We start from the raw sequence: 25,904 nt of genomic DNA on the forward strand, positions 1-25,904 counted from the left end.
TGTTTTTTTAGGTCCACTTTTTGTAAAATAGGCAAAAAGTGTTTTGTTTGTCTTCGGTAAATACATCACCGCAAGTTAACTTGAGAATTTTAATTTTTTCTACTTCTTGAAATTTTTGGATCATTAGGTCATTTGCATCTTCAACATGTTTCTGGCATGCAAATCCACCACATTTAAAACATGTTAGGATGAATTAGAAATCTCTTTCTTATAAAATTCCACCAAGCAATATGGGGTTGCACTAGTGGAAGTTCCCCTACGTGGATAACAAAACTTTGGTGGTCATTTTTAGTGCGTGAAAATAATTTTCTTCACTCATATTTATTATAGTTTTCAAATTCTTTTGCATACATAAATGCTAAAATTTTCATTTTGTTGTGATCTATATTTGCCTTATCTTTTTGTTTACGAGATAACTGAGAGAGAAAAAATCATATTTGAAAAAAAAAATTGAACATCCAAATTGGAAATGAAAAAATGCTGAGGGATAATTCTAAAAAGTACCTGTGATTTTTTAGGTCGTTTTTTTAAAAAATAGGCAAAAAGTGGATTGTTTGGCTTCGGTAAAAATCCCATTGCTAGTTAACTTGAGAATTTTAAATTTTTCTACTTCTTGAAATTTTTGGATCATTAGGTCATTTGCATCTTCAACATATTTCTGGCATACATATCCACCACATTTGAAGCATGTTAGGATTAATTAGAAATCTCTTTCTTATAAAAGTCCACCCAGCTATCCAGGGTTGTACTAGTGGAATTTCCCCAACGTGGATAACAAAACTTTGGTGTTCATTTTTAGTGCGTGAAATTAATTTTCTTCACTCACATTTATTATAGTTTACAAATTCTTTTGCATACATAAACGCTAAAATTTTCATTTTGTTGTGATCTATATTTGCCTTATCTTTTTGTTTATGAGATAACAGGGAGAGTCAAAAACTCAACTTTGAAAACAAAAATTGAACATCCAAAATGGAAATGCACAAATGCTGAGAGAGATAATTCCAAAAAGTATCTGTGATTTTTTAGGTCCACTTTTTGTATAATAGGCAAAAATTGGGTTGTTTTGCTCTCGTAAATATCCCACCGCACGTTAACTTGAGAATTTTAATTTTTTCTACTCCTTGAAATTTTTGGATCATGAGATCATTTGCATTTTCAACATGTTATTGCATGCATATCCACCGCATTTAAAACATGTTAGAATCAATTAGAAATCTCTGTCTTATAAAATTCCATAAAGCTATCGGGTTGTACTAGTGGAATTTCCCCAACGTGGATAACAAAACTTTGGTGATCATTTTTAGTGCGTGAAAATAATTTTTTTCTCTCACATTTGTTATAGTTTTCAAATTCTTTTGCAAACATAAACTCTAATATTTTCATTTTTTTGTGATCTATATTTGCCTTATCTTTTTGGTTACGAGAAAACTAGGAGTGTGAAAACACAAGTTTGGAAAAAAAAATTGAACATCCAAAATGGAAATGCACAAATGTTGAGAGAGATAATTCCAATTTTTATATGTGATTTTTTAGTTCCGCGTTTTGTAAAATAGGCAAAAAGTGGGTTGTTTGGCTCAAGTAAATATCCCACCGCAGATTGACTTGAGAATTTTTATTTTTTCTACTCCTTTTAATTTTTGGATCATTAGGTCATTTGCATCTTCAACATGTTTCTGGCATGCATATCCACCACATCTAATACATGATAGGATCAATTAGAAATCTATTTCTTATAAAATTCCACCAAGCTATCTGGGGTTGTACTAGTGGAATTTCCCCAACGTGGATAACAAAACTTTGGTGTTCATTTTTTGTGCGTGAAAATAATTTTCTTCACTCACATTTATGATAGTTTTCAAATTCATTTGCATACATAAACTCTAAAATTTTCATTTTGTTTTGATTTATATTTGCCTTATCTTTTTCTTTACGAGAAAATTGTGAGAGTGAAAAACTCAAGTTTAAAAAAAAAATTGAACATCCAAAATGGAAATGCATAAATGCAGAGAGATATAATTCCAAAAAGTATCTTTGATTTTTTAGGTCCGCTTTTTGTAAAATAGGCAAAAAGTGGGTTGTTTGACTCTGGTAAATATCCCACCACATGTTAACTTGAGAATTTTAATTTTTTCTACTCCTTGAAAGTTTTGGATCTTTATGTCATTTGTATCTTCAACATGTTTCTGGCATGCATATCTACCACATTTAAAACATGTTAGGATATTAGAAATATATGTCTTATAAAATTCCACCACGCTATCTGGGATTGTACTAGTGGAATTTCCCCAACGTGGATAAAAAAACTTTGGTGTTAATTTTTAGTGCTTCAAATTAATTTTCTTCACTCACATTTATGATAGTTTACAAATTCTTTTGGATACATAAACGCTAAAGTTTTCATTTTGTTGTGATCTATATTTGCCTTATCTTTTTGTTTACGAGATAACAGGGAGAGTCAAAAACTCAAGTTTGAAAACAAAAATTGAACATCCAAAATGGAAATGCACAAATGCTGAGAGAGATAATTCCAAAAAATATCTGTGATTTTTTAGGTCCACTTTTTGTAAAAGAGGCAAAAATTGGGTTGTTTGGCTCTGGTAAATATCCCACCGCACGTTAACTTGAGAATTTTAATTTTTTCTACTCCTTGAAATTTTTGGATCATTAGATCATTAGCATCTTCAACATGTTATTGCATGCATATCCACCGCATTTAAAACATTTTAGGATCAATTAGAAATCTCTGTCTTAGAAAATTCCATAAAGCTATCGGGGGTTGTACTAGTGGAATTTTCACAACGTGGATAACAAAACTTTGGTGCATGAAAATAATTTTTTTCCCTCACATTTGTTATAGTTTTCAAATTCTTTTGCATACATAAACTCCAATATTTTCATTTTTTTGTGATCTATATTTGCCTTATCTTTTTGTTTACAAGAAAACTGGGAGAGTGAAAAACACAAGTTTGAAAAAAGAAATGTAACATCCAAAATGGATATACACAAATCCTGAGAGAGGTAATTCCAAAAAGTATATGTGACTATTTAGGTCCGCCTTTTGTAAAATAGGCAAAAAGTTGGTTCTTTGGCTCTGGTAAATATTCCGCCGCACGTTAATTTGAAAATTTTAATTTTTTCAACTACTTCAAATTTTATGATCGTTAGGTCATTTACATCTTCAACATGTTTCTGGCATGCATATCCACCACATTTAAAACATGTTTGGGTGAATTAGAAATCTCTTTTTTATAAAATTCCACCAAGCTATCAGGGGTTGTACTAGTGGAATTTCCCCAACGTGGATAACAGAACTTTGGTGTTCATTTTTAGTGCGTGAAAATAATTTTCTTCACTCACATTTATTATAGTTTTCAAATTATTTTGCATACAAACTCTAAAATTTTCATTTTGTTGTGATCTATGTTTGTCTTATCTTTTTGTTTACGAGAAAACTGGGATAGTGAAAAACTCAAGTTTGAAAAAAAAAAAAGAACATCCAAAATAGAAATGCACAAATGCAGTGAGAGATAATTCCAAAAAGTATCTGTGTTTTTTTAGGTCTGCACTTTGTAAATTAGGCAAAAAGAGGATATTTTGGCTCAGGTAAATATCCCACCACACGTTAACTTGAGAATTTTAATTTTTTCTACTCATTGAAAATTTTGGATCATTAGGTAATTTGCATCTTCAACATGTTTCTGGCATGCATATCCACCACATTTAATACATGTTAGGATCAATTAGAAATGTCTTTCGTATAAAATTCCACCAAGCTATCTGGGGTTGTACTAGTGGATTTTCCCCAACGTGGATAACAAAACATTGGTGTTCATTTTTAGTGTGTGACAATAATTTTCTTCACTCACATATATTATAGTTTTCAAATTATTTTGCCTACATCAACTCTTAAATTTTCATTTTGTTGTGATCTATATTTGCCTTATCTTTTTGTTTACAAAAAAACTGGGAGAGTGAAAAACTCAAGTTTGAAAAAAAAATTGAACATCCAAATTGGAATTGCACAAATGTTGAGAGAGATAATTCCAAAAAGTATCTGTGATTTTTTTGGTCAGGTTTTGTCAAAATTGACAAAAAGTGGGTTTTTGGCTATGGTAAATATCCCACCGCACGTTAACTTGAGAATTATAATTTTTTTTATATCTTGAAATTTTATGTTCATTAGGTCATTTGCATCTTCAACATGTTTCTGGCAAGCATTTCCACCACATTTAAAACATGTTAGGATCAATTAGAAATCATTTTCTTATAAAATTCCACCAAGCTATTTGGGATTGTACTAGTGGAATTTCCCTAACATGGATAACAAAACTTTGGTGTTCATTTTTAGTGCGTGAAAATAATTTCCTTCAAGCACATTTATTATAGTTTTCAAATTCTTTTGCATACATAAACTCTAAAATTTTTATTTTGTTGTGATATTTATTTGCCTTATCTTTTTGTTTACGAGAAAACTGGGAGAGCAAAAAACTCATGTTTGATGAAAAAAAATTGAACATCGAAAATAGAAATGCACAAATGCTGAGAGAGAGATAATTCCAAAAAGTATCTGTGATTTTTTAGGTCCACTTTTTTTAAAATTGGCAAAAAGTGAGTTGTTTGGCTTTGGTAAAAATCCCACCGCACGTTAAGTTGAGAATTTTAATTTTTTCTACTCCTCGAAATTTTTTGATCATTAGGTCATTTGCATCTTCAACATGTTTCTGGCAAGCATATCCACCACATTTATAACATGTTAGGATCAATTAGAAATCTCTTTCTTATAAAATTCCACCAAGCTGTCTGGGGGTTGTAGTAGTAGAACTTCCTCAACGTGGATAACAAAACTTTGGTGTTCATTTTTAATGCATGAAAATAATTCTCTTCACGCACATTTATTATAGTTTTCAAATTCATTTGCATACATAAACTCTAAAATTTTCATTTTGTTGTGATGTATATTTGCCTTATCTTTTTGTTTACGAGAAAACTCAGAGAGTGAAAAACTCAAGTTTGAAAAAAAAATGTAACATCCAAAATGGAAATACACAAATGCTGAGAGAGATAATTCCAAAAAGTATCTGTGATTTTTTAGGTCCACTTTTTGTAAAATAGGCAAAAAGTGGGTTGTTTGGCTCTGGTAAATATCCCACCGCACGTTAACTTGAGAATTTTAATTTTTTCTACTCCTTGAAATTTTATAAACATTAGGTCATTTGCATCTTCAACATGTTTTTGGCATGCATATCCACCACATTTAAAACATGTTAGGATCAATTAGAAATCTCATTCTTATAAAATTTCACCAAGTTATATGGGGTTGTACTAGTGGAATTTCCCCAACGTGGATAAGAAAACTTTGGTGTTCATTTTTATTACATGAAAATAATTTTCTTCATCCAAATTTATTATAGTTTTCAACTTCTTTTGCTTATATACACTCTAAAATTTTCATTTTGTTGTGTTCTATATTTGCCTTATCTTTTTGTTTACGACAAAACAGCGAGAGTGAAAAACTAAAGTTTGAAAAAAAAAATTGAAAATCGAAAATGGAAATGCACAAATGCTGAGAGAGATAATTCCAGAAAGCGTCAATGATTTTTTAGGTCCACTTTTGTAAAATAGTCAAAAAGTGGGTTGTTTGGCTCTAGTAAATATTCCACCACATGTTAACTTGAGAATTTTAATTTTTTCTACTCCTTGAAAATCTTGCATCATTAGATCATTTGCATCTTCAACATGTTTCTTGCATGCATATCTACCACATTTAAAACATGTTAGGATCAATTAGAAAGCTCTTTCTTATAAAATTCCACCAAGCTATCTGGGGTCGTACTAGTGGAATTTCGCCAACGTGGATAACAAAACTTTGGTGTTCATTTTTAGTGCATGAAAATAATTTTCTTCACTCATATTTATTATAGTTTTCAAATTTTGTTGCATACATAAACTCTAAAATTTTCATTTTGTTGTGATCTATATTTGTCTTATCTTTTTGTTTACGAGAAAACTGGGAGAGCGAAAAACTCAAGTTTGAAAAAAAAAATTGAACCTCCAAAATGGAAATGCACAAATGCTGAGAGAGAGATAATTCCAAAAATTATCCGTGATTTTTTAGGCCCTCTTTTTGTTAAATAGGAAAAAAGTGAGTTTTTTTGTCTATGGAAAATATCCCACTGCACGTAACTTGAGACTTTTATTTTTTCTTCTCCTCGAAATTTTTGGATCTTTAGGTCATTTGCATCTTCAACATGTTTTTGGCAAGCATATCCACCACATTTAAAACATGTTCGGATCAATTAGAAATCTCTTTTTTATAAAATTCCACCAAGCTATCAGGGGTTGTACTAGTGGAATTTCCCCAACGGGGATAACAAAACTTTGGTGGTCATTTTTAGTGCATGAAAATAATTTTCTTCACTCACGTTTATTATAGTTTTCAAATTCATTTGCATACATAAACTCTAAAATTTTCTTTTTGTTGTGATCTATATTTGCCTTATCGTTTTGTTTACGAGAAAACAGGGAGAGAGAAAAACACAAGTTTGAAAAAAAAAATCAAACATCCAAAATGGAAATACACAAATGCTGACAGAGATATTTTTTTCTACTCTTTGAAATTTTTGGATCATTAGGTCATTTGCATCTTCAACATGTTTCTTGCATGCATATCCACCACATTTAAAACATGTTAGGATCAATTAGAAAGCTCTTTCTTATAAAATTCCACCAAGCAATCTTGGGTTGTACAAGTGGAATTTCCCAAACGTGGATAACAAAACTTTGGTGTTCATTTTTTGTGTATGAAATAATTTTCTTCACTCACATTTATTATATTTTTCAAATTCTTTTGCATACATAAACTAAAAAATTTTCATTTTGTTGTAATCTATATTTGCCTTATCTTTTTGTTTACGAGAAAACTGGGAGAGTGAAACACTCAAGGTTGAAAAAAAAAAATTGATCATCCAAAAAAGAAATGCACAAAAGCTGAGAAAGATAATTCCAAAAAGTATCTGTGATTTTTTAGGTCCGCTTTTTGTAAAATTGGCAAAAAGTGGGTTGTTTGGCTCTGGTAAATATCCCGCCGCACCTTTATCCCACCGCACGTTAACTTGAGAATTTTAATTATTCTACTCATTGAAATTTTTGGATCATTTGGTCATTTGCATCTTCAACATGTTTCTAGCATGCATATCCACCACATGTAAAACATGTTAGGATCAATTAGAAATCTCTTTCTTACAAAATTCCACCAAGCTATCTGGGGTTGTACTAGTGGAATTTCCCAAACGAGGATAACAAAACTTTGGTGTTCATTTTTAGTGCGTGAAAATAATTTTCTTCACTCACATTTATTATAGTTTTCAAATTATTTTGCATACATAAACTCTAAAATTTTCATTTTGTTGTGATCTATATTTGCCTTGTTTTTTTTTTAAGAGAAAACTGGGAGAGTGAAAAACTCAAGTTTGAAAAAAAAAATGAACATCCAAAATGGAAATGGACAAATGCTGTGAGAGATAAGTCCAAAAAGTATCTGTGATTTTTTAGGTCCGCTTTTTTTAAAATAGGCAAAAAGTGGGTAGTTTGGCTCTGACAAATATCCCACCACATGTTAACTTGAGAATATTAATTTTTTCTATTCATTGAAAATTTTGGATCATTAGGTAATTTGCATCTTCAACATGTTTCTGGCATGCATATCCACCACATTTAAAACATGTTACGATCAATTAAAAATCTCTTTCTTATAAAATTCCACCAAGCTATCTAGGGTTGTACTCGTGGAATTTCCCCAACGTGGATAACAAAACTTTGGTATTCATTTTTAGTGCGTGAAAATAACTTTCTTCACTCGCATTTATTATAGTTTTCAAATTATTTTGCTTAGATCAACTCTTAAATTTTCATTTTGTTGTGATCTATATTTGCCTTATCGTTTTCTTTACAAGAATATGGGAGAGTGAAAAACTCAAGTTCGAAAAAAAAATTGAACATCCAAAATGGAAAAGCACAAATGCTGAGAGAGATTATTCCAAAAAATATCTAAGATTTTTATGGTCCGCTTTTTGAAAAATAGGCAAAAAGTGGGGTGTTTGGCTCTCTTAAATATCCCACCGCACTTTAACTTGAGAATTTTAATTTTTTCTACTCCTTGAAATTTTTTGATCATTAGGTCATTTGCATCTTCAACAAGTTTCTGGCATGCATATCCATCACATTTAAAACATGTTAGGATCAATTAGAAATCTCTTTCTTATTAAATTCTACGAAGCTATCTGGGAATGTACTAGTGGAATTTCCCCAACGTGGATAACAAAACTATGGTGTTCATTTTTAGTGCGTGAAAATAATTTTCTTCACTGACATATATTATAGTTTTCAAATTCTTTTGCATACATAAACTCTAAAATATACATTTGTTATGATCTATATTTTCCTTATTATTTTTTTTATGAGAAAGATGGGAGAGTGAAAAACTCAAGTTTGAAAAAAAAAAAATTGGACATCCAAAAAGGAAATACACAAATGCTGAGAGATATAATTCCAAAAATTATCTGTGATTTTTTTGGTCCGGTTTTTGTTAAATAGGCAAAAAGTGGGTAGTTTGGATATGGTAAATATCCCACGACACGTTAACTTGAGAATTTTAATTTTTTTATTTCTTTAAATTTTATGATCATTAGGTCATTTGCATCTTCAACATGTTTCTGGCATGCATATCCACCACATTTAAAACATGTTAAGATCAATTAGAAATCTCTTTCTTATAAAATTCCACCAAGCTATATGGGATTGTACTAGTGGAATTTCCCCAACGTGGATAACAAAACTTTGGTGTTCATTTTTAGTGCGTGAAAATAATTTTCTTCACTCACATTTATTATATTTTTCAAATTCATTTGCATACTTAAACTCAAAAATTTTCATTTTGTTGTGATCTTTATTTGCCTTATCTTTTTGTTTACAAGAAAACTGGGAGAGTCAAAAACTCAAGTTTGAACAAATTATTGAACATCCAAAATGGAAATACACAAATGCTGAAAGAGATAATTCCTAAAAGTATCTGTGATTTTTTAGGTCCGCTTTTTGTAAAATAGGCAAAAAGTGGGTTCTTTGGCTCTGGTAAATATTCCACCGCACGTTAACGTGAGAATTTTAATTTTTTGTACTCGTTGAAATTTTATGATCATTAGGTCATTTGCATCTTCAACATATTTCTGGCATGCATATCCACCACATTTAAAACATGTTAGGATCAATTAAAAATCTCTTTCTTATAAAATGCCACCAAGCTATCTGGGGTTGTACTAGTGGAATTTCCCCAACAATATAACAAAACTTTGGTATTCAGTTTTAGTGCGTGAAAATAATTTTCTTCACTCACATTTATTATAGTTTTCAAATTCTTTTGCATACATAAACTGTAAAATTATCATTTTGTTGTGATCTATATTTGCCTTATATTTTTGTTTACGAGAAAACTGCAGGAGTGAAAAACTCAAGTTTGAAAAAAAAAAAATTGAACATCCAAAATGGAAATGCACAAATGCTGAGTGAGATAATTTCATAAAGTTTCTATGATTTTTTAGGTTTTCTTTTGTAAAATAGGCAAAAAGTGGGTTATTTGGTTCTAGTAATTATCCCACCGCACGTTAACCGGAGAATTTTAATTTTTTCTAGTCCTTGAAATTTTTCGATCATTAGGTCATTCGCATCTTCAACATATTTCTTGCATGCATATCCACCACTTTTAAAATATGTTAGGATCAATTAGAAATCTCTATCATATAAAATTCCACCAAACTATATAGGGTTGTACTTGTGGAATTTCCCAAACGTGGATAACAAAACTTTGGTGTTCATTTTTAGGGCGTGAAAATAATTTTCTTCTCTCACATTTATTGTAGTTTTCAAATTCTTTTGCATACATACACTCTAAAATTTTCATTTTGTTGTCATCTATATTTGCCTTATCTTTTTGTCTACGAGAAAACTGGGAGAGTGAAAAACTCAAGATTGAAAAAAAAAATTGAACATCCAAAATGGAAATGCACAAAAGCTGAGAGAGATAATTCCAAAAATTATATGTGATTTTTTAGGTCCGCTTTTTGTAAAATAGGGGAAAAGTGGGTTTTTTGGATCTGGTAAATATCCCACCACACCTTTATCCCACCGCACGTTAACTTGAGAATTTAAACTTTTCTACTCCTTGAAAATTTTGGATCATTAGGTTATTTGCATCTTCAACATGTTTCTGGCATGCATATCCACCACATTTAATACATGTTAGGATCAATTTGAAATATCTTTCTTATAAAATTCCACCAAGCTATCTAAGGTAGTACTAGTGGAATTTCCCCAACGTGGATAACAAAACTTTGGTGTTCATTTTTAGTGCATAAAATTTTTTTTCTTAACTCACCTTTATTATAGTTTTAAAATTTTGTTGCATACATAAACTCTAAAATTTTCATTTTGTTGTGATCTATATTTGCCTTATCTTTTTTTTTACGAGAAAACTGGGAGACCAAAAAACTCAAGTTTGAAAAAACAAAATTGAACATCCAAAATGGAAATGCACAAATACTGAGAGAGAGATAATTCCAAAAAGTATCTATGATTTTTGAGTTCCGCTATTTATAAAACAGGCAAAAAGTAAGTTGTTTGGCTCTGGTGAATATCCCACCGCACGTTAACTTGAGAATTTTAATTGTTTCTACTCCTCAAAATTTTTGGATCATTAGGTCATTTGCATCTTCAACATGTTTCTGGCAAACATATCCACCACATTTAAAACATGTTAGTATCAATTAGAAATCTCTTTCTTCTAAAATTCCTCCAAGCTATCTGGGATTGTACTAGTGGAATTTTCCCAACGTGGATAACAAAACTATGGTGTTCATTCTTAGTGCATGAAAATAATTTTCTTCACTCACATATATTATAGTTTTCAAATTCTTTTGCATACATCAACTCTAAAATTTTCATTTTTTTGTGACCTATATTTTCCTTATCTTTTTTTTTTATGAGAATACTGGGAGAGTGAAAAACTGAAGTTTGAAAAAAAAAAATTGGACATAAAAAATGGAAATACTAAAATTCTGAGAAAGATAATTCCAAAAAGTATCTGTGATTTTTTTTGTCCGGTTTTTGTAAAATAGGCAAAAAGTGGGTTGTTTGGCTCTGGTAAATATCCTCACGTTAACTTGAGAATTTTAATTTTTTCTATTTCTTGAAATTTTATGATCATTAGGTCATTTCCATCTCCAACATGTTTCTCACATGCATATCCACCACATTTAAAACATGTTAGGATCAATTAGAAATCTCTTTCTTATAAAATTCCACCAAGCTATCTGGGATTGTACTAGTGGAATTTCCCCAACGTGGATAGAAAAACTTTTGTATTCATTTTTTGTGCGTGAAAATAATTATCTTCACTCACATTTATTATAGTTTTTAAATTCTTTTCCATACATAAACTCTAAAATTTTCATTTTGTTGTGATCTATAATTGCCTTATCTTTTTGTTTACGAGAAAACTAGGAGAGTGAAAAACTCAAGTTTGAAAAATAGAATTGAACATCCAAAAAGGAAATGCAAAAATGCTGAGAGACATAACTCCAAATAGTATCTGTGATTTTTTAGGTCCGCATTTTGTAAAATAGGCAAAAAGCGGTTGTTTGGCACTAGTACATATCCCACCGCACGTTAACTTGAGAATTTTAATTTTTTCTACTCCTTGAAATTTTTGGATCATTAGGTCATTTGAATCTTCAACATGTTTCTGGCATGCATATCCACCACATTTAAAACATGTTAGGATCAATTAGAAATTTCTTTCTTATAAAATTCCACCAAGCTATATGGGGTTGTACTTGTGGAATTTCCCCAACGTGGATAACAAAACTATGGTGTTTATTTTTAGTGCATGAAAATAATTTTCATCACTCACATTTATTATAGTTTTCAAATTCTTTTGCATACATAAACTCTAAAATTTTCATTTTTTTGTCATCTATATTTTCCATATCTTTTTGTTTACGAGACAACTGGGAGAGCGAGAAACTCAAGTTTGAAAAAAAAATGAACATCCATAATGGAAATGCACAAATGCTGAGAGAGATAATTCCAAAAAGTATCTATGATTTTTTCGGTCTGCATTTGTAAAATAGGCAAAAAGTGCGTTGTTTGACTCTAGTAAATATCCCACCGCACATTAACTTGAGAATTTTAATTTTTTCTATTCCTTGAAATTTTTGGGTCATTAGGTCATGTGCATCTTCAACATGTTTCTGGCAAGCATGTCCACCACATTTAAAACATGTTAGGATCAATTAGAAATCTCTTTCTTATAAAATTCCACCATGCTATTTGGGGTTGTACTAGTGAATTTCCCCAACGTGGGTAACAAAACTTTTGTGTTCAGTTTTAGTGCTTGAAAATAATTTTCTTCATGCACATTTATTATAGTTTTCAAATTCTTTTGTATACATAAGCTCTAAAATTTTCATTTTGTTGTGATCTAAATTTGCGTTATCTTTTTGTTTACGAGAAAACTGCGAGAGTGAAAAACTCAAGTTTGAAAAAAAAAATGTAACATCTAAAATGGAAATTCACAAATGCTGAGAGAGAGAATTCCAAAAAGTGTCTGTGATTTTTTAGGTCCACTTTTTGTGAAATAGGCAAAAAGCGGGTTGTTTGGCCTTGGTAATTATCCCCCCGCACGTTAACTTGAGAATTATAATTTTTTCTACACCTAGAAATTTTATTATCATTAGGTCATTTGCATCTTCAACATGTTTCTGGCTTGCATATCCACCACATTTAAAACATGTGAGGATCAATTAGAAATCTCTTTCTTATAAAATTCCTCCAAGCTATCTAGGGTTGTACTAGTAGAATTTCGCCAACGTGGATAACAAAACTTTGGTGTACATTTTTAGTGCCTGAAAATAATTTTCTTCACTCACATTTATTATAGTTTTCGAATTCATTTGCATACATAAACTCTAAAATTTTCATTTTGTTGTGATCTATATTTGCCTTATCTTTTTGTTTACGAGAAAACTGGGAGAGTGAAAAACTCCAGTTTGAAAAAAAAAAATTGAAGATCCAAAATGGAAATGCATAAATGCTGAGAGAGAAAATTCCAAAAAGTATATGTGAGTTTTTTTGTCCACTTTTTGTAAAATTGGCAAAAAGTGGGTTGTTAGGCTCTAGTAAATATCCCAACGCACGTTAATTTGAGAATTTTAATTTTTCAACTCCTTGAAATTATTTTTGGATCATTAGGTCTTTTGAATCTTCAACATGTTTCTGGCATGCATTTCCACCACATTTAAAACATGTTAGGATCAATTAGAAATTTCTTTCTTATAAAATTTTACCAAGCTATCCGGGGTTGTACTGGTGGATTTTCCCAAACGTGGATAACAAAACTATGGTGTTCATTTTTAGTGCATGAAAATAATTTTCTTCACTCACATTTATTATTGTTTTCAAATTCTTATGCATACATAAACTCTGAAATTTTAATTTTGTTGTCATCTATATTTGCCATATCTTTTTGTTTACGAGAAAACTGCGACAGCGAAAAACATAAGTTTGAAAAAAAAAAGAACATCCAAAATGAAAATGCACAAATGCTGAGAGAGATAATTCCAAAAAGTATATGTGATTTTTTAGGTCCGCTTTTTGTAAAATAGGCAAAAAGTGAGTTGTTTGGCTCTAGTAAATATCCCACCGCACGTTAACTTGAGAATTTGAATTTTTTCTACTCCTCAAATTTTTTTGATCATTAGGTCATTTGCATCTTCAACATGTTTCTAGCTAGAATATCCACCACATTTAAAACATGTTAGGATCAATTAGAAAAATCTTTCTTATAAAATTCCACCGAGCTATCTGGGGTTGTACTAGTGGAATTTCCCAAATGTCGATAACAAAACTTTGGTCTTCATTTTTAGTGGGTGAAAATAATTTTTTTCATGCACATTTATTATAGTTTTCAAATTATTTTGCATACATAAACTCTAAAATTTTCATTTTGTTGTGATCTATATTTGTCTTATCTTTTTGTTTACGAGAAAACTGCGAGAGTGAAAACTCAAGTTTGAAAAAAAAAATGTAACATCCAAAATCAAAATACACAAATGGTGAGAGAGATAATTCCAAAAAGTATCAGTGATTTTTTAGGTCCGCTTTTTGTAAAATAGGCAAAATGAGGGTTGTTTGGCTCTAGTAAATAACCCACCACACGTTAACTTGAGAATTTTAATTTTTTCTACTCCTCAAAATTTTTAGATCATTAGGTCATTTGCATCTTCAACATGTTTTTGACAAGCATATCCACCACATTTAAAACATGTTAGGATCAATTAGAAATCTCTTATAAAATTCCACCAAGCTATCTGGGGTTGTACTAGTGGAATTTCCCCAACGTGGATAGCAAAACTTTGGTGTTCATTTTTAGTGCTTGAAAATAATTTTCTTCACTCACATTTATTATTTTTTTCAAATTCATTTGGATACATAAACTCTAAAATTTTCATTTTGTTGTGATCTATATTTGCCTTATCTTTTTATTTACGAGAAAACTGCGAGAGTGAAAAACTCAATTTTGAAAAAATAATGTAACATCCAAAATGGAAATACACAAATGCTGAGAGAGATAAATTCCAAAAAGCATCAATGATTTTTTAGGTTCGGTTTTTGTAAAATTGGCAAAAAGGGGGTTCTTTGGCTTTGGTAAATATCCCACCGCACGTTTACTTGAGAATTTTAATTATTTCTATTCCTTCAAATTTTATGATCATTAGGTCATTTTTATCTTCAACATATTTCTGGCATGCATATCCACCACATTTAAAAAATGGTAGGATCAATTAGAAATCTCTTTCTTATAAAATGCAACCAAGTTATCTTGGGTTGTACTACTAGAATTTCCCCACCGTGAATAACAAAACTTTGGTATTCATATTTAGTGCGTGAAAATAATTTTCTTCAATCACATTTACTATAGTTTTAAATTTCTTTTTTATATATAAACTCTAAAATTTTCATTTTGTTGTCATCTTTATTGGCCTTATCTTTTTGTTTACGAGAATACTGGGAGAGTGAAATACTCAAGTTTGAAAAAAAAAAAATTGAACATCCAAATTCGAAATGCTCAAATGGTGAGAGAGATAATTCCAAAAAGTATTTGTGATTTTTTAGGTCCGCTTTTTGTCAAATAGGCAAAAAGTGTGTTGTTTGGCTCTGGTAAATATCCCACCGCACATTTATCCCACCACACGTTAACTTGAGAATTTTAATTTTTCTACTCCTCGAAATTTTTGGATCATTAGGTCATTTGCATCTTCAACATGTTTATGGCATGTATATCCACCACATTTAAAACATGTGAGGATCAATTAGAAATCTCTTTCTTATAAAATTGAACCAACTATCTGGGGTTGTACTAGTGGAATTTCCCCAATGTGGATAACAAAACTTTGGTGTTCATTTTTAGCGCATGAAAATAATTTTCTTCTCTCACATTTATTGTGGTTTTCAAATTCTGTTGCATACATAAACTCTAAAATTTTCATTTTTTTGTGATCTATATTTGCCTTATGTTTTTGTTTACAAGAAAACTGGGAGAGCGAAAAACTCAAGTCTGAAAAAAAAAATTGAACATCCAAATTAGAAATGCACAAATGGCGAGAGAGATAATTCCAAAAATTATCTGTGATTTTTTAGGTCCGCCTTTTGTAAATAGGCAAAAAGTGAGTTGTTTTGCTTCTGTAAATATCCCATCGCATGTTAACTTGACAATTTTAAGTTTTTCTACTCCTCAAAATTTTTGGACCATTAGGTCATTTGCATCTTCAACATGTTTCTGGCAAGCATATCCACCACATTTAAAACATGTTAGGATCATTTAGAAATATCTTCCTTATAAAATTCGACCAAACAATCTGTGGTTGTACTAGTTGAATTTCCCGAACGTTGATACAAAACTTTGGTGTTCATTTTTAGTGCGTGAAAATAATTTTATTCATGCACATTTATTATAGTTTTCAAATTCCTTTCCATACATAAACTCTAAAATTTTCGTTTTGTTGTGATCTATATTTGCCTTATCTTTTTTTTACGAGAAAACTGAGAGAGTGAAAAACTCAAGTTTGAAAAAAAAAGGTAACATCCAAAAAGGAAATACACAAATGCTGAGAGAGTCAGTTCCAAAAAGTATCTGTGATGTTTTAGGTCCGGTTTTGTAAAATAGGCAAAACGTGGGTTGTTTGGCTCTGGTAAATATCCCACCGCACGTTAACTTGAGAATTATAATTTTTTCTACTTCTTGAAATTTTATGATAATTAGGTTATTTGCATCTTCAACTTGTTTATTACATGCATATCCACCACATTTAAAACATGTGAGGATCAATTTGAAATCATTTTCTTATAAAATTCCACCAAGCTATCTAGGGTTGTACTAGTGGAATTTCCCCAACATGGATAACAAAAGTTTGGTGTTCATTTTTAGTGCGTGAAAATTATTTTCTTAACTCACATTTATTATAGTTTTCAAATTCTTTTGCATACATAAACTCTAAAATTTTAATTTTGTTGTGATCTATGTTTGCCTTATCTTTTTGTTTACGAGAAAACTAGGAGTGTAAAAAACACAAGTTTGAAAAACAAAATTGAACATCCAAAATAGAAATGCAAAAATGCTGGGAGAGATAATTCCAAAAAGTATCAGTGCTTTCTTGGTCCGCTTTTTGTAAAAAAGGCAAAGAGTGGGTTGTTTGGCGCTGGTAAATATCCCACCGCACGTTATCTTGAGAATTTTAATTTTTTCTACTCTTTGAAATTATTGGATCATTAGGTAATTTGTATCTTCGACATGTTTCTGGCATGCAAATCCACCACATTTAAAACATATTAGGATCAATTAAAATTCTTCTCGCACATTTATTATAGTTTTCAAATTCTTTTGCATAGATAAACTCTAAATGCTTCATTTTGTTGTGTTCAATATTTGCCTTATCATTTTGTTTACGAGAAAACTAAGAGAGTGAAAAACTCAAGTTTGAAAAAAAAAATTAACAGACAAAATGTAAATGCAAAAATGCTGAGAGAGATGATTCCAAAAAGTATTTGTGATATTTTAGGTCCGCTTTTTGTAAAATAGGCAAAAAGTGGGCTGTTTGGCTGAAGTAAATATCGCACCACACGATAACTTGAGAATTTTAATTTTTTCTACTCCTTGAAATTTTAGGATCATTAGGTCATTTGAATCTTTAATATGTTTCTGGAATTCATATCCACCACATTTAAAATATTTTAGGATCAATTAGAAATCTCTTTCTATTAAAATTCCACCAAGCTATCTGGGGTTTTACTAGTGGAATTTCCCCAACGTGGATAACAAAACTTTGGTGTTCATTTTTTGTGGGTGAAAATAATCTTCTTCACTCACATTTATTATAGTTTTCAAATTCTTTTGCATACATAAACTCTAAAATTTTCCTTTTGTTGTGATCTGTATTTGGCTTTTCTTTTTGTTTACGAGAAAACTAGGTGAGTGAAAAACTCAAGTTTGAAAAAAAAAAAAATTGAACATCCAAAATGGAAATGCACAAATGCTGTGAGAGATAATTCCAAAAAGAATCTATGATTTTTTACGTCCGCTTTTTGTAAAATAGGCAAAAAGTGGGTTGTTTGGCTCTAGTAAATATCCCTCCGCACGTTAACTTGAGAATTTTAATTTTTTCAACTCGAAATTTTTGGATCATTAGGTCATTTAAATCTACAACATGTTTTTATCCTGCATATCCACCACATTTAAAACAAGTTAGGATCAATTAGAAATCTCTTTCTGATAAAATTCCGCCAAGCTATCTTGGATTGTACTAGTGGAATTTCCCCAACGTGGATAACAAAACTATGGTGTTCATTTTTAGTGTGTGAAAATAATTTTCTTTACTCACATTTATTATAGTTTTCAAATTCCTTTGCATACATAAACTCAAAAATTTTCATTTTGTGGTTATCTATATTTGCCTTATCTTTTTGTTTAAGAGAAAAATAGGAGACTGAAAAATTCAAGTTTGAAAAAAATAATGTAACATCCAAAATGGAAATACACAATTGCAGAGAGGGATAATTCCAAAAAGTATCTGTGATATTTTAAGTCCGCTTTTTCTAAAATAAGAAAAAAGTGGATTCTTTGGCCCCTATAAATATCCCACCGCACGTTAACTTGAGAATTTTAATTTTTTCTACTCCTTGAAATTTTATGATCATTAGGTCATTTATATCTTCAACATGTTTCTGGCATGCATAACCACCACATTTAAAACATGTTAGGATCAAAATAGAAATCTCTTTCTTATAAAATTCCACCAAGCTATCTGGCGTTGTATTAGTGGAATTTCTCCAACGTGGATAACAAAATTTGGTATCCATTTTTAGTGCGAGAAAATAATTTTCTTCACTCACATTTACTATAGTTTTCAAATTCTTTTGCATACATAAACTCTAAAATTTTAATTTTGTTGTGATCTATATTTGCCTTATCTTTTTTTTGACGAGAAAACTAAAAGAGTGAAAAACTCAAATTTGAAAAAAAAAATTGAACATCCAAAATGGAAATGCACAAATGCAGAGAGAGATAATTCCAAAAAGTATATGTGATTTTCTAGGTCCGCTTTTTGTAAAATAGGCAAAAAGTGGGTTGGTTGGGTCTAGTAAATATCCCACCGCACATTAACTTGAGAATTTTAATTTTTTCAACTCCTCAAAATTTTTGGATCATTAGGTCATTTGCATCTTCAACTTGTTTTGGGCAAGCATATCCACCACATTTAAAACATGTTAGGATCAATTAGAAATCTCTTTCTGGTAAAATTCCACCATGCTATCTGGGGTTGTACTAGTGGAATTTCCACAACATGGTTAACAAAACTTTGGTGTTCAATTTTAGTGCATCAAAATTTTTTTTCACTAACATTTATTGTAGCTTTCAAATTCATTTGCATACATAAACTCTAAAATTTTCATTTTGTTATGATCTATATTTGCCTAATCTTTTTTTTTACGAGAAAACTGCGAGAGTGAAAAACTCAAATTTGAAAAAAAAAAATGTAACATCCAAAATGGAAATACACAAATGCTGAGAGAGATAATTCAAAAAAAAATTTTGTGAGTTTTTAGGTCCTCCTTTTGTAAAATAGGCAAAAAGTTTGTTCTTTGGCTCAAGTAAATATCCCAACGAACGTTTACGTGAGAATTTTAATTTTTTCTACTCCTTGAAATTTTATGATCATTAGGCCATTTCCATCTTCAACATGTTTCTGGCATGCATATCCACCACATTTAAAACATGTTAGGATCAATTAGAAATCTTTTTCTTATAAAATTCCAAAAAAATTATCTGGGGTTGTACTAGAGGAATTTCCCCAACATGGATATCAAAACTTTGCTGTTCAGTTTTAGTGTGTGAAAATAATTTTCTTCACTCACATTTATTAAAGTTTTCAAATTCTTTGGCATACATAAAATCTAAAATTTTCATTTTGTTGTGATCTATATTTTCCTTTTCTTTTTGTTTACGAGAAAACTGCGAGAGTGAAAAACTCAAGTTTGAAAAAAAAATTTGAACATCCAAAATGGAAATGCACAAATGCTAAGAGAGATAATTCCAGAAAGTATCTGTGATATTTTAGGTCCGCTTTGGTAAAATAGGCAAAAAGTGGGTTGTTTGGATCTAGTAAATATCCCACCGCACGTTAACTTGAGAATTTTAATTTATTCTTGTCCATGAAATTTTTGGATCATTAGGTCTTTTGCATCTTCAGCATGCTTCTTCCATGCATATCCACCACATTTAAAACATGTTAGGATCAATTAGAAAGCTTTTTCTTATAAAATTCCACCAAGCTATCTTGGGTTGTACAAGTGGAATTTCGTAAACGTGGATAACAAAACTTTAGTGTTCATTTTTAGTGCGTGAAAATAATTTTCTTCACTCACATTTATTATAGTTTTCAAATTTTTTTGCATATATAAACTCTAATATTTTCATTTTGTTGTCATCTATATTTGCCTTATCTTTTTGTTTACGAGAAAACTGGGAGAGTGAAAAACTCAAGTTTGAAAAAAAAAAATTCAACATCCAAATAGGAAATGCACAAATACTGAGAGTGTTAATTCCGAAAAGTATCTGTGATTTTTTAGGTCGCTTTTTGTAAAATAGGCAAAAAGTGGGTGTTTTGGCTCTAGTAAATATCCCATTGCACGTTAAATTGAGAATTTTAATTTTTCTACTCGAAATTTTGTGATCATTAGGTCATTTGCATCTTCAACTTGTTATTCATATCCACCACTTTTAAAACATGTTAGGATCAACTAGAAATCTCTTTCTTATAAAATTCCACTAAGTTATCTGGGGTTGCACTAGTGGAATTTCCAATACATGGATAACAAAACTTTGGTGTTCATTTTTAGTGCGTTAAAATAATTTTCTTCACTCACATTTATTATAGTTTTTAAATTATTTTGCTTACATAAACTATAAAATTTTTATTTTGTTGTAATCTATATTTGCCTTATCTTTTTCTTTACGAGAAAACTGCGAGAGTGAAAAACTCAAGTTTGAAAAAAAAAATTGATCATCCAAAATGGAAATGGACAAATGCTGAGAGAGATAAATCCAAAAAGTATATGTGATTTTTTAGGTCCGCTTTTTTTAAAATAGGCAAAAAGTGGGTTCTTTGGCTCTAGTAAATATCCCACCGCATGTTAACTTGAGAATTTTAATTTTTTCTACTCCTTGAAATTTTATGATCATTAGGTCATATGCATCTTCAACATGTTTCTGGCATGCATATCCACCACATTTAAAACATGTTAGGATTAATTAGAAATCTCTTTTTTATAATATTTTACCAAGCTATTTGGGGTTGTACTAGTGGAATTTGCCCAACGTGGATAACAGAACTTGGTGTTCATTTTTAGTGCGTGAAAATAATTTTCTGCACTCACATTTATTATAGTTTTCAAATCCTTTTGGATACCTAACCTCTAAAATTTTCATTTTTTTGTGATCTATATTTGCCTTATCTTTTTGTTTTAAAGAAAACTAGGAGAGCGAAACACTCAAGTTTGAAAAAAAAAATTAATATCCAAAATGGAAATGCACAAATGCTATGAGAGATAATTCCAAAAAGTATCTGTCATTTTTTAGGTCCGCTTTTTGTAAAATGGGCAAAAAGTGGGTAGTTTGGCTCTAGTAAATATCCCATTGCACGTTAACTTAAGAATTTTAATTTTTTCTACACCTTGAAATTTTTAGATCATTAGGACATTTGGATCTTCAACATGTTTCTGGCATGTATATCCACCACATTTAAAACATGTTATGGCCAATTAAAAATCTGGGGTTGTACTAGTGGAATTTCCCCAATGTGGATAACAAAACTTTGGTGTTCATTTTTAGTGCGTGAAAATAATTTTCTTCACTCACATTTATTATAGTTTTCAAAATATTTTGCTTACATCAACTCTTAAATTTTCATTTGGTTGTGATCTATATTTGCCTTATCTTTTTGTTTACAAGAAAACTGCGAGAGTGAAAAACTCAAGTTTGAAAAAAAAAAATTGAACATCCAAAATGGAAATGAACAATTGCTGAGAGAGATAATTCCAAAAAGTATCTGTGATTTTTTATGTCCGCTTTTTGTAAAATAGGCAAAAAGTGGGTTGTTTGGCACTAGTAAATATCCCACCGCACGTTAACTTGAGAATTTTAATATTTTCTACTCGAAATTTTTGGTTCATTAGGTCATTTGCATCTTCAACATTTTTCTGTCATGCATATCCACCACAATTAAAACATGTTAGGATCAATTAGAAATCTCTTTCTTATAAAATTCCACCAAGCTATCTGGGATTGTACTAGTGGAATTTCCTCAACATGGATAACTAAACTATGGTGTTCATTTTTAGTGCGTGAAAATAATTTTCTTCACTCACATATATTATAGTTTCCAAATTCTTTTGCATACATAAACTCTAAAATTTTCATTTTGTTGTGATCTATATTTTCTTATCTTTTTGTTTACAAGAAAACAAGGAGAGTGAAAAACTCAATTTTGAAAAAAAAAAATTGAACATCCAAAATGGAAATGATCAAATGCTGAGAGAGATAATTCCAAAAAGTATCTGTGACTTTTTAGGTCCGCTTTTTGTAAAATTGGCAAAAAGTGGGTTGTTTGGCTCTGGTAAATACCCCACCGCACGTTCACTTGAGAATTTTAATTTTTTCTACTCCTTGAAATTTTTGGATCATTAGGTCATTTGCATCTTCTACATGTTTCTGGCATGCATATCTACCACATTTAAAACATATTAGGATCAATTAGAAATCTCATTCTTATAAAATTCCACCAAGCTATCTAGGGTTGTACTAGTGGAATTTCCCCAACGTGGATAAACAAACTTTGGACTTCATTTTTAGTGCGTGAAAATAATTTTCTTCTCTCACACTTTTTATAGTTTTCAAATTCTTTTCCATACATAAACTCTAAAATTTTCATTTTGTTGTGATCTATATTTGCCTTATCTTTTTGTTTCTGAGAAAACTGGGGGAGTCAAAAACACAAGTTCGAAAAAAAAAATTGAACATCAAAAATGGAAAAGCACTAATGCTGAGAGAGATAATTCCAAAAAGTATCTATGATTTTTAGGTCCACTTTTTGTAAAATAGGCAAAAACTGGGTTGTTTGGCACTTGTAAATATCCCATCGCACGTTAACTTGAGAATTTTAATTTTTTCTACTTCTTGAAATTTTTGGATCATTAGGTCATATGAATCTTCAAAATGTTTCTGGCATGCATATCCATCACATTTAAAACATGTTAGGATCAATTAGAAATTGCTTTCTTATAAAATTCCACCAGGCTGTCTGGTGTTGTACTAGCGGAATTTCTCCAATGTGGATAACAAAACTATGGTGTTCATTTTTAGTGCGTGAAAATAATTTTATTCTCTCACATTTATTATAGTTTTCAAATTCTTTTGCATACATAAATTCTAAAATCTTCATTTTTTTGTCATTTATATTTGCCTTATCTATTTGTTTACGAGGAAACTAGGAGAGCAAAAAACTCAAGTTTGAAAAACAAAAATTGAACATCCAAAATGGAAATGCACAAATGCTGAGAGAGATAATTCCAAAGAGTATCTGTGATTTTTTAGGTCCGCTTTTTGTAAAATAGGCAAAAAGTGAGTTTTTGGCTCTGGTAAAAATCCCACTGCACGTTAACTTGAGAATTTTAATTTTTTCTACTCGAAATTTTTGGAACATTAGGTCATTTGCATCTTCAACATGTGTCTCGCAAGCATATCCACCACATTTAAAACATGTTAGGATCAATTAGAAATCTCTTTCTTATAAAATTCCACCAAGCTATCTAGGGTTGTACTAGTGGAATTTTCCCAACGTGGATAGCAAAACTTTGGTGTTCATTTTTAGTTCGTCAAAATAATTTTCTTCATGCATTATAGTTTTCAAAATCTATTGCATACATAAACTCTAAAATTTTCATTTTGTTGTGATCTATATTTGCCTTATCTTTTTGTCTACGAGAAAACTGCGAGAGTGAAAAACTCAAGTTTGAAAAAAAAAATGTAACATCCAAAAAGAAAATACAGAAATGCTGAGAGAGATAATTCTGCAAACTTTTTGTGATTTTTTTGGTCCACTTTTTGTAAATTAGGCAAAAAGTGGATTGTTTGGCTCTGCTAAATATCCCACCGCACGTTAACTTGAGAATTTTAATTTTTTCTACTCCTTCAAATTTTTGGATCATTAGGTCATTTGCATCTTCAAAATGTTTCTCGCATGCATGTCCACCACATTTAAAACATCTTAGGATCAATTAGAAATCTTTTTCTTATAAAATTCCACCAAGCTATATGGGGTTGTACTTGTGGAATTTCCCCAACGTGGATAACAAAACTATGGTGTTCATTTTTACTGCATTAAAATAATTTTTTTCATGCAAATTTATTATAGTTTTCAAATTCTTTTCCATACTAAAATTTTCATTTTGTTGTGATCTATATTTGCCTTATCATTTTGTTCACAAGAAAACTGCGAGAGTGAAAAACTCAAGTTTGAAAAAAAAATGTAACATCCAAAATGGAAATACACAAATGCCAAGAGAGATAATTTCAAAAAGTGTCTGTGATTTTTTAGATCCGCTTTTTGTAAAATAGGCAAAAAGTGGGTTGTTTGGCTCTGGTAAATATCCCTCTGCACGTTAACTTGGAGATTTTAATTTTTCTACTCCTTGAAATTTTAGAATCATTAAGTCATTTGCATCTTCAACATGTTTCTGGCATGCATATCCACCACATTTAAAACATGTTAGGATCAATTAGAAATTTCTTTCTTAGAGAATTCCACTATGATATCTGGGGTTGTACTAGTGGAATTTTCCCAACGTGGATAACAAAACTTTGGTGTTCATTTTTAGTGCATGAAAATAATTTTCTTCACTCACATTTATAATGGTTTTCAAATACTGTTGCATACATAAACTTAAAAATTTTCATTTTGTTGTGATTTATATTTGCCTTATCTTTTTGTTTACGAGAAAACTGGGAGAGCGAAAAACACAAGTTTGAAAAAAGAAATTGAACATCCAAAATGGAAATGCACAAATGCTGAGAGAGAGATAATTCAAAAAAATTTCTTTGATTTTTTAGGTCCGCTTTATGTAAAATAGGCAAAAAGTGAGTTGTTTGGCTCTGGTAATATCCCACTGCACGTGAACTTTAAAATTTTAATTTTTTCTAGTCCTTGAAATTTTTGGATCAATAGGTCAATTGCCTCTTCAACATGTTTCTGGCAAGCATATCCACCACATTTAAAACATGTTAGGATCTATTAGAAATCTCTTCCTTAGAAAATTCCACCAAGCTACCTGGGGTTGTACTAGTGGAATTTCCCCAATGTGTATAACAAAACTTTGGTGTTCATTTTTAGTGCGGGAAAATAATTTTCTTCATGCACATTTATTATAGTTTTCAAATTCTTTTGTATACATGAACTCTAAAATTTTCATTTTGTTGTGATCTATATTTGCCTTATCTTTTTGTTTACGAGAATACTGCGAGAGAGAAAAACTCAAGTTTGAAAAAAAAAATGTATCCAAAATGGAAATACACAAAAGCTATGAGAGATAGTTCCAAAAAGTATGTGTCATGTTTTAGGTCCACTTTTTTTAAAATAGGCAAAATGTGGGTTGGTTGGCTTTGGAAAATATCCTACCGCACGTTAACTTGAGAATTATAATTTTTTCCACTCCTTGAAATTTTATGATCATTAGGTCATTTGCATCTTCAACATGTTTCTGGCATGTATATCCACCACATTTAAGATATGTTAGGATCAATTTGAATTCTCTTTCTTATAAAATTCCACCAGGCTATCTGGGGTTGTACTAGTGGAATTTCCCCAACATGGATAACAAAACTTTGGTGTTCATTTTTAGTGCGTGAAAATAATTTTCTTCACTCACATTTATTATAGTTTTCGAATTCCTTTGCATTCATAAACTCTAAAATTTTAATTTCGTTGTGATCTATATTTGGCTTATCTTTTTGTTTACGAGAGAACTGGGAGAGTGAAAAACTCAAGTTTGAAAAAAAAAATTGAACATCCAAAATGGAAATGCACAAATGTTGAGAGAGATAATTCCAAAAAGTATCTGTGATTTTTTAGGTCCGCTTTTGTAAAATAGGCAAAGAGTGGGTTGTTTGGCTCAGGTAAATATCCCACCGCACGTTTTCTTGAGAATTTTAATTTTTTCTACTCTTTGAATTTATTGGATCATTA

Source organism: Aristolochia californica, unplaced genomic scaffold, assembly GCF_029961685.1.
Source record: "Aristolochia californica isolate CCGP_79_NKW_82.1479 unplaced genomic scaffold, dmAriCali1.0.hap1 SCAF_8, whole genome shotgun sequence".
Classification (NCBI taxonomy): domain Eukaryota; kingdom Viridiplantae; phylum Streptophyta; class Magnoliopsida; order Piperales; family Aristolochiaceae; genus Aristolochia; species Aristolochia californica.